Source organism: Sphaeramia orbicularis, chromosome 6 (genome assembly GCF_902148855.1).
Source record: "Sphaeramia orbicularis chromosome 6, fSphaOr1.1, whole genome shotgun sequence".
In the NCBI taxonomy this organism is placed as follows: domain Eukaryota; kingdom Metazoa; phylum Chordata; class Actinopteri; order Kurtiformes; family Apogonidae; genus Sphaeramia; species Sphaeramia orbicularis.
The window spans coordinates 16,261,961-16,276,005 of NC_043962.1; the positions used below are offsets into that span (position 1 = coordinate 16,261,961).

Consider the following 14,045-nt stretch of genomic DNA (forward strand, 5'->3'; position numbering starts at 1 on the left):
AAGGCCATGATGGCAAAATGCAGCTCAGAGAGATGGCAACCTGTGGTGACAACTGCCATGGCAGCTCACAGTGTGTCAGTGGTGAGGGGGGGAAACAGACATGAATATACAATATTTATATACTGTACAGGGTGGGGAAGCAAAATTTACAATGAACATTTAGTTGTTTTTTCTCAGCAGGCACTACGTCAATTGTTTTGAAACCAAACATATACTGATGTCATAATCATACCTAACACTATTATCCATACCTTTCCAGAAACTTTTGCCCATATGAGTAATCAGGAAAGCAAACGTCAAAGAGTGTGTGATTTGCTGAATGCACTCGTCACACCAAAGGAGATTTCCAAAATAGTTGGAGTGTCCATAAAGACTGTTTATAATGTAAAGAAGAGAATGATTATGAGCAAAACTATTACGAGACAGTCTGGAAGATACTATTAAAGAAGAATGGGAGAAGTTGTCACACGAATATTTGAGGAACACTTGCGCAAGTTTCAGGAAGCGTGTGAAGGCAGTTATTGAGAAAGAAGGAGGACACATAGAATAAAAACATTTTCTATTATGTACATTTTCTTGTGGCAAATAAATTCTCATGACTTTCAATAAACTAATTGGCCATACACTGTCTTTCAATCCCTGCCTCAAAATATTGTAAATTTTGCTTCCCCACCCTGTATGTGTCTGAGGTTGCATTACTGTCAGCTTTGTTTGGCAAGAAGGATCAGGATCAGAAAAAAACTGTATTTATCCCTGAAATTAGGAAGGCTAAAAATAGGGGTGTGTATTGGCAAGAATCTGGCGATACGATACAAATCACAATATTAGGACCACGATACGATATATCGCGAAATATTACGATACTGTTAACTAGGGCTGGGTATCATGGCCAGTTTCCTTAATCGATTCCATTTTGATTCATAAGGTTCTGAATCGATTCATTGCGATTCGATTCAATTCAATATTAACCCCTTTCATGCATAGTGGTCACTAAAGTGGACAGCTATTCTACAATGTAATTTAACCTGAACTTCTAAAACAGTACCTGCATATCATCTGCATGAGTGAATATAAAGGCAAGGAAATAAAATGTTATTAATATTTAATCCATAAAGGCCCAGCGCTTCTTTGATGGCAGTTCCCAAATGATTTTTTCTCTCTATTTAACCTTTCTTAAGTATTTATCACCATTTATTATTATATCATCCTCTCTATTTAGCATTTTTTCTGTGTAAAGTAGGTATTTCCTATATTTAATCTGTTGATCATGTTGATGTTCATTAAAACTCAGAGTAAATTCAAAGGTTATTAAATCAGAAAAAGGGAAAAAAGAAAAAAAAAGTGACTTCTTCAGCAAATCTATCATTAATCAAGTGTGTCCATCCACTGTAATTGATCCAACTCCATGGGTTTTACTGGTGAATCAATGTTGTAGAAGATGACAGTGTTTCCATGGTAACTACGGAGCCTCTGAACGTCCAAATGGGTCATATCTGATGACCATGAAAAGATGAAGAACTGTATTTTACACCAATTATTTATAATTTCATGGAGTTAAAAAAATGTCCTGGTGAGTGGACATTTTTTTTTAACTCCATGAAAAATAGGTTCATAAAAAATTTCAGTTGCACTGTTTTTTTCATGTCTAAAGAGGAATAAAATCACTCAAGAAAAAAATATTGACTAAGGTTCTCATAATTCATGCATGAAAGGGTTAATTGACTGATTCAGATTCATTTAGTGATACCAAAGTACAATTTTCAGTTGTAACCTGATTATTTGACTACTGCAGCAATGCAACACAGAATCAATATTGATATTAGAAAGGAAATAAATCTGACATTTCATCGGTAAACAGATGAATCTGCTCTAAAATAATGAACAGGACACAAGCATGTCCATGTTTCTACAGTGGCTCAGAACGGACTTCTTTGTCATCTTTATTCTGTTTTATACCTGGTGCTTCCAGCCTTAAGGCACATTATTATCGCCCTGGGGCACTGACACCAATTTGCGCGCCCCCCCCCCGAAACAGACTCAGCCCTTGCAACAAGAAACTCACTGGAGGGGGAGGGTGGGCGGAGCTTCGTGATTTCCGCTTTACTATTCCTCTAACTCCGCACTCAACCACAGGTGATCGAAGTTAATATTTCTAGAGCGACTGGCTTCCGCGACCCGCCTCCACCGGCCACTTCCTACGCACTGCAGGTACGAGTTTGAGGCCGGGAGGACTTCCTGTGGAGGGGTTTTCCCCACCCTTCCTCCGCGTCCCTCCTGTCATGTTCTACAGTGGCTCAGAATGGACTTCTTTGTCATCTTTATTCTGTTTTATACCTGGTGCTTCCAGCCTTAAGGCACATTATTATCACCCTGGGGCACTGACACCAATTTTCCTCCCCTGAAACAGACTCAGCCCTTGCTACAAGAAACTCACTGGAGGGGGAGGGTAGGCGGAGCTTCGTGATTCCCGCTTTACTATTCCTCTAACTCCGCACTCAACCACAGGTGATCGAAGTTAATATTTCTAGAACGACTGGCTTCCGACCCGCCTCCACCGGCCACTTCCTACGCACTGCAGGTATGAGTTTGAGGCCAGGAGGACTTCCTGTGGAAGGGTTTTCCCCACCCTTCCTCCACGTCCCTCCTGTGCAAGAACTGTCGCGAACACGACCAAGACAAGGGGCTTGCGAGACGGAGCCAGCCGCACTTCTGCATCGGCGGTTTCCGGGTCATTTAGTTGCGGTCCTGCTCTGAAAAATCGATCTCATTCACCATTAATCGATTACGCAAAATTAAAAAGAAATCGATCCAAAATCGATCAAATCGGGTTTTTTTACCCAGCCCTACTGTTAACAAAGCAACATCTGCGGTAAAGGTGTGATCGTATCCAGGTACAGCACAGATCTGGATACCCAGTCTGAAAACGCCCTTATAGACAGTCTGAACAGCACAAATAATATTTTTTTCAAATCCAACCCAGACCACTTTCATATGTGGTCCTAAATCCAATAAGTATCTGATATTTTGGAATGCAACTTCAATCTGAGCAGCCAGGTTGCATTTATCTAACCTTTACATCATTGAAATGCGACAAATGTCAGAATTCTGCGTCCCAGGAGGAGAAGCAGTGGGAAAAACAACAACAGCCACAACACACACGCCGAGACAAGATGGTTTTCTATTTACCTCCGCCAAGGAGGTTATGTTTTCATCGGGGTTTGTCTGTTTGTTTGTTAGCAAGATAACTCAACTGTTATGGACGGATTTGGATGAAATTTTCAGGAAATGATACTGGCACAAGGAGCAAATGATTAAATTTTGGTGGGGATGGGGGGGCACTTATCTGCCTTGGCAGAGGTCTGTGCTCTATGAGTGCTTTTCTAGTTACTTCTGTAAACAGTGCGTGTCTACATGGTCACATATTACGTCAAGACTTCTTCTGCGCATGTGGGTAACTTCAGGGTCGCATTCAGCTCATACTCAAAACTGATAGAAGTCGCATTTAATGTGTAAAACTGTACCCCTATGTACATACACCCCCCCACAACGATTATGCTTTCATGGGGCCCATAATTGGTTGCGGTGCCCCAGTGAACAAGCACACAAAAAAATCGGAATTCACCAAAAAAAAATCCAAATTGTGCTTTAAGACCTGCTGTCTGAAGGGACCAGGTTGGCTCGTCCTCTGTCAGGGGTGAACCTGTATGACCTAAACTAATGCTGCTACATTAACCACAAGCTGTGTGTGTCAGTGACTGGTGGGGGGGGGGCAGCAAGCAGGGGTCAAGTGAGACAAAGGGATGGCACGCTCCTCCCTGCAGGAGCCCTTAAATCTTAAATGTTTTCCTATCTTTTCTGCCACATTACGAGGTGAACGACACAGCGGCGGGGCTCCGATTTAATGGCGCTGATGATTTGAAGGCGACAAAAGCAACCTGCTCTGGGAGAAGGTTGGAAGCAGAAGACGAGAGGTGATGTAATTAAAAGTGTGATGAATGTGACATGACAGGTGGTAACAAGCCAACTGCACCAGGTTGTAATCTTTCCTCGCTGCAGTCACAATGAACACAGTCAGTTAGATCAAAGAGAGATGATTGGAAAAACCAGAGATGATTTAACCCAGAAAGATTCAGTGGCAGTTTTCCGGCAGCTCCCAAATGGATTTTTTTGTCTCTATTTAACCTTTGTTAAGCAATTTATCACCATTTGTTATAATATTATCCTGTGTATTTTGCATTTCTTCAATAAAAATCTAGCATTTTCCCATATTTAATTCACCGATCATGTAGATGTTATTGATTTACTGATTTAATTTGCACATACTGTACATAACATTGGTCAAAGTCAAAATAAAACAGTAAAGGTGCAGAGGGAGGCAGAAAGCCGAAAATGACTTGTTTTAAAGCCTCCACCGTATAAATACAAAAACATTATAAAACTTAAGAGACTTTCATTGCCCATACACATTCAGAATTCATTAAAAAATGTAAACATATGCATCAATGCAATATCATAATTGGTTTCCTTAAATATTTCTTAAAGTATTTCTCTATTTATGTTCATAAAAGCTCAGATTAAAGTTAATTGTCATACTATCAGAAACAGACAAAAATGAAGAAAATGTGATTATTTTCAACAAAAATTATCATTAACTGAACGTAAACCAAGTGTGTCCATCCACTGTCATTGATCCAACTCCATGGGTTTTACTGGTGAATCAATGCTGTAGAAGATGACGGTGTTTCCACGGTAACTACGGAGCCTCTGAACGTCCAAATAGGTCATATCTGATGACCATGAAAAGATGATAAACTGTATTTTACACCAATTATTTACATGTATTGATAGGATTAACCTTGTAAAGCCTGAACCATTAAACCACTGACAGAAAATTCCAGTTCTTTGAAACCGGAGCCTTTATTGGTCCTTCTGAACAACACCAAAAAATGTGTTTTTACATATCAATTTCCGTGTATGAGTTTCAATTTTGTATCATATTTGATACATCAGGTCTCAATGCTCAAATATTATTATTTTTGAACTAACAAAAATATAATGTATAACAAACTGGTAATTCCTTCTCAAAACTGGCAAAGTTTTGTAGTTTTGTAGTGTCACTGGAAAGGCCTCTGGTGAACAAATTCCTCCCCCTGGTGATTTATCTGTGTATTGCATGTATCTAATTGTATACATCAGGTTTTACAAGAAAAAAAAAATCACACTGATCATGTAGAGGGCTTCAAAACTCATGTATCAAATATGATACGTTTGGCGTTATAGGGTTAATGGATCAGAAGTTATTAAATATTTTATATTGGTGGATGATTTTGGTCGCGATGGTGGTTGTTTGGGTCTTTATGGGTTAACGAAGAAAAAACAGAAGTCGACCCGAGTGTAATGAACTGCTCCCTCAGCTGTTCCAACACTTAAACATAACACTTTAGCTTGGCGATAGTCCGGCGAACAACTGCCGCCTCCCAGTATCTTGAAGGCTCACAGGGAATTTGGTGTGGTGCAGCGGGGATTACAGCTTCCATTTAATCACAAAATGAATACTTCTAAGATCGGTGAGGAGAAACAGCCAATCTTGGGATAAATCTAAATACTACCTGGCCTCAGGATATTGGAAGTAAGAAAATAATCAGCTGGGATATAATAGAAATGCCTTGGATAGCAGCATACAGACGATTGGGTTTCTCCAGGTTCTGTGATGGCCGTTCCAGCCGTCCACCAGCAGGCTTAAAGACGGTAGCTCTGCTCTCCACTTCATGACTCACACATGCCAGTTTATTTTCGCTGGCCCATTTGTCAAACGAGATCTTCATTCCACCGCAAGATGCTCACATAAGAGGCATTATGGTTCAATTACATCTCAAAGCCATTTTGGAGACAAGTGCGCTCTTTTTCCATTGCACAGTGCGGCGGAGTCAGCGAGGCCAGATACATTATATATTGCCTCAAAACCACACACCCGATTTTTCTGGCAGCGAAGCACAGACGAAAGCCAGTGCCAGTCAGTCACAACCCCATTGCGTTTACAGCCTTGGCTTCCTGAATCAGACCCCAAATGTCTCTTTCTTATATGTTGCAGCAGCACGCAAGTACATAACATACTGCAGCTGAAATGCAGAAGCACGCAGAAATGTGTAGACAAACCACAAAAAAACAGAGTACAAAGACAAAACGGGGCGTACCGACTGCTGAATTAACACATTTACATCATACTGCAACCAGTCATGGTCAAGCCACCTCAATCTATGACAAATCATTCATCCACTGTAAGCCAAGCAGGTCTCCATCATCAAACACTAGTCCGTGAGCAGCGAAGAGGCCAGCTGGAGAGGAAGATTGAGTTTCTGCGGCTGGCAAGGCCAATTTCTCAGTGGAGCTGGCAGCAGGGAGGACCTCTATGTGCACTACACAACCTTTTCCAGCCGGGAGCACATTCCTGCCTGAGACTGCGTGCCTGAAAACCGACGCAGGATTGAAGGGATCATGTGGCCGCTAACAAGAGAAGCCCCTGAAAAAGTATCAACCTCCACATTACTGGTCCTCAATCACATCCTTCTTGCTGCCACCCTCAATCTCACCATTACTCGTCCAGATCCAGCTCATGCTTCAATCTGTCTCAACCTGTTTGGCTTAGGGATGTACGTATAATCACGGTTATTGCGACCAAAATTATCACGATTATCATTATTATCGTGGTATCGTTGAAATGCGCTCAAAATGCATATTTCTGGTGTAATTCAGTTCTTCAAGGAAATAATCATTTTAAAAAAGAAACAAACAAAATATTGCCTTTTTAACAGTATCATGATATATCGTGATATATCATATTGTGATTCTAGTAGTGTGATTTGTATCGTATCGCCAGATTCTTGCCAATACACACTCCTACAAGGAAGCCACACAGAACTTCAGGCGGTGACTCATGTTGTAAATTGTCAAACCAACACGGTTACGGACGTAAAACCACTCTGGATATGAAATGTACAGGGTGGGGAAGCAAAATTTACAATATTTTGAGGGAGGGATTGAAAGACAGTGTATGACCAGTTAGTTTATTGAAAGTCATGAGAATTTATTTGCCACAAGAAAATTTATATAATAGAAAATGTTTTTATTCTATGTGTCCTCCTTCTTTCTCAATAACTGCCTTCACACGCTTCCTGAAACTTGTGCAAGTGTTCCTCAAATATTGGGGTGACAACTTCTCCCATTCTTCTTTAATAGTATCTTTTCGGAAAGTCGACATTGCTGTGTGATGTTCTATTGGTAGCATGTTCTAAAACGCCCCAAACAGCAGAATCCAGAGGGTTTAGATCTGGGCTGGAAGGCGGCCATAAACATGATTCCCAAAAATTGCTAAAGTTGGATTTGTTGCTGTTGTCAACGAGTGTTTTGGTGTTCTTGTGTAAGATTTTAACTTCAAATCATATTTTACTGCATTTCTAACGGTCTTGTTGTCTACCTCAAGTTCAATTGCCATTTTTCTCATGGATTTGGTTGGATCCTTTAGGATTTTGGATTTGAGAGCTTTAATAAAAGCTTTGGTACGTTTTTTGTTGCTTCCTCCACTTCCAGACTTTCTCGTAATAGTTTTGCTCATAGTCATTCTCTTCTTTACATTATAAACAGTCTTTATGGACACTCCAACTATTTTTGAAATCTCCTTTGGTGTGACGAGTGCATTCAGCAAATCACACACTCTTTGACGTTTGCTTTCCTGATTACTCATATGGGCAAAAGTTTGTGAAAGGTATGGATAATAGTGTTAGGTATGATTATGATATCGATATATGTTTGGTTTCAAAACAATTGACGTAGTGCCTGCTGAGAAAAAACAACTAAATGTTCATTGTAAATTTTGCTTCCCCACCCTGTATAACTCCGCCCCCTGGAAGAGGAGGTAAGGGGTATTGTTTTTTGGTTCGGTTTGTTTGTTAACACTTTAGCAGCAAAACTATAGGTTCAATTAATACCAGAAATGTAACAATATGAAAATTTCATACCACGGTTATTGTGACCAAAATTATTATCGTGGTATTGTTGAAATGTGCTCAAAATGTTCAAAAACTACTTATACACAGACTGAAATAATTTAACCAAGTTGTATTTTGAAAAAAAAGACAAACCCAAAACACAAATGAAATAACACACTCAATGTATTTTCTGTTGGCAGAAACATTAAAATATTAATATGTAAACATCAAACATACAAATGTGCATTAAAAATGGGACCTTACAGCCATAAGAGATAACTGCACTCGGGGTAGAAATTGATAGGATTTTATCAGTATCAATGTGATTGTCGATTCTGCTTACCAGTCCAGTTCCTTATCAATTATCCTATTGATTCCTGAGCGTTTTTTTGAGTGGGGAAAAAAAGTAGTTGGACAGGTCATAGTGGAGCTTGTTTGACCATTTTCCATATCAAGTTTGAGTTTTAGTTTCATTTTGAAAGAGAGAGAGATGTACAGGACGGAGGTATGCGTGTGCTCGGACTGGGTCGTGCGTACCTCTGTCCCATACATAATAATAATAATAATAATAATAATAATAATAATAATAATAATAATGGATTACATTTCTTTCTATAGTGTTTTTCAAGGCATCCAAAGTGCTTTACAGTAAATCTCTCTCTCTCTTTGTGCACTCAGACCAGGTCCAGGCAGAAGCCCACTATCCCCGAATCTCCGGAGTACTATCCATACAAGTGCCTTCAACCATGGTTTCAGAGACCAAACATTACAAACTGCACATGCACAGTAAAAAACTATGTTAATTTAACTCTTAGAGAGTTGAATTTAACTCTGTTTCAGATAACATTTGGTCCCACTCAAAATTAGAGTAAGACTGACTCTATGGCCAGTGTCAATTTTAGAGTCAGAGTTAATTCTACTCAATTCGGTGTCAAAGTTAACAATGAAATGTGTAAAACATATTTAACACTGTGGGTTTTTTTTCCCCCACTGTTGTTCCTTGTGCCAGTATCAAAATTTCAAAATCCATCCATGACTTTTGGAGTTATCTTGCTAACAGACAAACAAACAACCCCCCCCACCCCACCACCCATTACCACCAAAATTTAATTATTTGTTTCTTGTGCCAGTATCAACATTTCCTGAAAATTTCATCCAAATCCATCCATAACTTTTTGAGTTATCTTGCTAACAGACAAACAAACAGACAAACCCTGATGAAAACATAACATCCTTGGCGGAGGTAATGAATATGATGATATGGCATATTAGTTTTCTGATGCCAGTGAAAATATATTTCACAGGCCTTATTCAGAACATCTTATTTTAGAGCCAAGTCGCTCACATTCAGCTGGTGCATAATGATTTTTAATTTTAGTTATATAGATGTTTTTAGTCACGCAACCTTGGTAAAGAAAACCCTTCAGCTATGCGCCCCTAGGCTAGCATATAGATGAAGTATTAGACCGTTAGTGTGGTGGAGGTATGCCATTAATGACCTGTTACTATGCCCATGGGAAGGAACATTAGACAAAAGGGCTAGCCGGAAACACTGAGCGGGCTACCCCGGCATCTCTGTGGGCAGTCTAAAAATACCACTGTGCTTCTTTCAGATATTGAAGCTGGGTGATGACATGTAGTTGGCAGACCTTCGATCACTTTCCCCAAACTCTCACCAGACATGAGTTTCTTTTCCCATACTGTCACAAATGAAAATCTTTATATGTCTTATACTTTGGAGGGCTGATTTTCTTTTTAGTCTTTCATTAAAAATAACAAACTTAGTGGTGGATAGTGGAATATTTCTTCAATTTATCTGGGATCAGTATGTGTAATCACTGCTGTCATGTCTTTTTTTTTTTTTTTTGCATGTTGTCTTTTTTCTACAGAATGGAAAAGCCTATCAAACCATGAATGGATTTTTTTTTTTTTTTTTTTTTTTTACTTTTTTTACCTTAATTTTTTTTTTTAATGGACAGATTTTGAGGAAATTTTCAGGTAATGTTAATACTGGCACAAAGTACAAATGATTACATTTTGGTGGTGATCGGGGGGGGGGGGGATTTTTGTGTCTTTGTCTGTCTATTAGCAAGATAACTCAAAAAGTTATGGACGGATTTTGATGAAATTTTCAGGAAATCGGAGGTCTGCGCTCTCCAAGTGCTTTTCTAGTTTGTATATTGTTTTTTTTTTTTTTTTAATGTTTCTCCACACCTCAACACTGTAACTCAAACATAGCAAAACTACTGTACAGTACAGGGTGTCCCATAAGTCTCCATACATAGGAAAAATAAATGTTTCTTGACATAAACCATTTTATTTATATAATATGCTCTATATGACTGCCATTTTGTCGGGAACACATTTCAATGCGTGTCTGCTGAAGAACTATAAAGAAGAAATATAAAGAAATACATGTTAGAACCATATATGTATGGAATGTATTATGTCTCCTATGTATGGAGACTTATGGGACACCCTGTATAATATATATACAGGGTGGGGAAGCAAAATTTACAATGAACATTTAGTTGTTTTTTCTCGGCAGGCACTACGTCAATTGTTTTGAAACCAAATATATATTGATGTCATAATCATACCTAACACTATTATCCATACCTTTTCGGAAACTTTTGCCCATATGAGTAATCAGGAAAGCAAACGTCAAAGAGTGTGTGATTTACTGAATGCACTCGTCACACCAAAGGAGATTTCAAAAATAGTTGGAGTGTCCATAAAGACTGTTTATAATGGAAAGAAGAGAATGACTATGAGCAAAACTATTACAAGAAAGTCTGGAAGATACTATTAAAGAAGAATGGGAGAAGTTGTCACCCCAATATTTGAGGAACACTTGCGCAAGTTTCAGGAAGCGTGTGAAGGCAGTTATTGAGAAAGAAGGAGGACACATAGAATAAAAACATTTTCTATTATGTACATTTTCTTGTGGCAAATAAATTCTCATGACTTTCAATAAATTAATTGGTCATACACTGTCTTTCAATCCCTGCCTCAAAATATTGTAAATTTTGCTTCCCCACCCTGTATATAGTATATAGTCATTATTTAACCCATAAAGACCCAGTGCTCCTTTTGCATCAGTTCCCAAATGCATTTTTCTCTCTATTTAACCTTTCTGAAATGATATAGTATGATTTTTTTTAATAATACTATCCTCTGTATTTTGCATGTTTCACTGTAAATCATGTATTTTTCTATATTTAATATAAATGTTCACAAAAACTCAAAGTAAACTCAAAGGTTATTATGTCAAAACAGAGAAATCTGAAGAAAAAGGGACTTTTTCAGCAAAATCTACCATTAACTAGACATAAAACAAGTGTCTCCATCCACTGTCATTTATTTTTTTTACCTTTTTTTTTTATGGACAGATTTTTATTAAACTTTCAGGAAATGCTGATACTGGCACAAGGAACAAATGATTAAATTTTGGTGGTGATCGTGGGGGTGGGGTGGGGGTGATTTGCCTTGGCTGAGGTCTGCTTTTCTAGTTTTACTTATTCCTTTTGATTCTGCTGCCAGAATATTATCACATTATATCTGTATTTGTCCCAGTCATGTCTGGAAATCAGTGAAATGAGGATAAAAATGCAAATATACGTGTCCTTATAAGAACATTAGGCCATTAACGTCACCTTTAATAAACAGGTCTGGTATAACTTTACAATAAGAAAGAGCTCATTCTTTCTTTTTTTTTTTTTTTTTTTTCATGACGCATACAGTGGTTATTGAAACTGACTTGCCGGCCTTGATGTCCTTTCCTCCCAGCTTCATCTTATATTCATTGGCTAGTTGTAAAGAGAAAACCTGATAATACGTCCTTGGTTTTCAATCTCCTTTCTTATATTGAGTCCTGTCTTCTTGTGATGCCTTCACACTGCCGGTGCATTTACATTGTAAGTGGAAAAAAAAAAAAAAATTAAAAAAAAAAAGTTTTAACGTGATTATTTTTCAGCCGTGGAGATTAAGAGTTAGCGGGGGCATTTGTCATGGAGATGCTTTTGAACTGAAGAATAAGAGCCTGGGGAACGCCCACACAGGAAAATGATTTTACTGCGCCTTTATAATTACACCATCTTAAAGTCGGTGTAGGCACTTGGCCTTCATTAGAGGGTCACTTATGCCGAGGTTAAATATATAACAGAACATTAAAGACTTTTGTCTCCTCTTTTTGGTCTTACAGAAATGACTCGAACAAAGGGAAGTGCACATATTTGACATCTTAACAAACTGGGAACAGTCGCTGCACTGCAACAGCTGCTGCCACTGTTTTCAACAACCGAGTAAAAAGTGAAAGTGATCCTTTCTGTGAGGGTTTTGGAAACTGTGAGAGGAGCGAGATACGCCTCTGATATGAACAACACACACTACGCTGCCTTTGTTTTCTCTCATCACACATCTTTGTTACCATGTCATGTTAGACATTTCTAAAAATATTGAGCCAGGGAAGTGCGGTTAACAGTTTTAGACGCACACGGTTCACCACAGTTATCCCATTATTGTCTGTAGAATACGATTGCGTAGACGCAGTAGGTTTAAATAAAAGCATCGCTTCAAACTGTGATGTGCCTTTAAACCGCGTCAACAATAACACTCCCGATGAAAACACTAGACTGGTGTTTAGTCATGCATGAAAAGCGGAGTTTCTTAGTTCACTCTGTTTCAAACTACAGCATAACAGCCAAACTAGGGATGCAATGATCACCTGTATAATGATAAAATACGGTAAAATTCCAGACAGTTAGTATTACTGATGTACCGATTTGGATTTTTTTTGCTTCCGATCCAATTTTTTTTTAGGATTAGCTTTGCCGATACCGATCTGATACTGACTTTTTACAACAAATTTTGATTTAACCCTTTCATGCACAGTGGTCACTCCAGTGGACAGCTCTTCTACAGCTGTTCTCTTGTATATTCGTGGATTTTGTTGTTCTTTTTTTTTTTTTTTTTTTTACACATATCTTTATTAAAGTTTTAAGACACTACATATCTTTTCTGACATGAATAGGTAACATTATGTAGATCTCTCCTGAGCACAAACCCCCAGAATCACAAGCCCTCTCCATAGTTTTCACACAGTTTATCAGTAAACACACGTTTCTGTGCGTCAAAAATTAAACGTGTGGTGTCCAGCCGAGTGGACATTTTCGCAACTTCATGAAAAATAGGTTCATAAGAATTTTTATTTTTTCATTGTTATTTTTTGTATGTATTTTTTTTTTTACATTTTTTAACTAATTTTTTATTTATATATTTATTATTCGTTTTCTGGAAGAAAATTTTCAATCTCGTTATTTTTTTCATCCCTAAAGAGGAATAAAAACACTCAGGAAAAATTTTTTGATTAAGGTTCTCATAATTCGTGCCTGAAAGGGTTAAATTTGGAAACATTATTTATAGGTTATTATGCTATTACAGTCTACTCTCGTTAAACCGCCCGCCATTATACCGCCATTTTCGCTCACCACCGACCAAAACCATTGCACAAAAATCCCCAATGCATTATTCCATTAGCTACCGCCATTTCCGCCTATCGCCATCCGCCAGCCCAGTTCCATGCACAAACAACACTTATACCATTGATTTCCCGACCGTTATACCGCCAGCGTGATTGCCATCGAGTACACATAAATTTTAACAATGCACTGAAACAAACGCGCCAGACGCTGATCGTGACAAGCTACGAGTAGGTCTACGGAACGGCCACCGTTCATTTATCGCAGAACACTCAGTAGGTCAGGATGTCGGGAAGAGGACGTGGGATTAAGCCAAAGCCTCAAGATGATGGGGTGTCATTTCCAGACACGGTATAATAATGCTTAAAATGTTTCCCCACTTTAAATGATCCCTTACAACATAACAGAATCAAGATTTATTTAGAAACGCAATTAGAACGGGTTAATGGAGGCAGCATAGACATCATATAGTAAAGACATGCACATTATGGACGCAACCCGTTGTAACGCCATTTTCGCTATACCGCCAATTTGGCCGTGAACGGAAGTTGGCGGTATAACGAGAGTAGACTGTATTTTA

At 38.5% G+C, this 14,045-nt stretch overlaps 1 protein-coding gene across 1 annotated transcript in view; it reads right to left on the reverse strand.

Annotated features, from left to right (window-relative positions):
- tmtc2b (transmembrane O-mannosyltransferase targeting cadherins 2b) overlaps positions 1–14,045 on the reverse strand; it is a 288,126-nt gene that overhangs the window by 159,354 nt on the left and 114,727 nt on the right. The window lies entirely within an intron of this gene.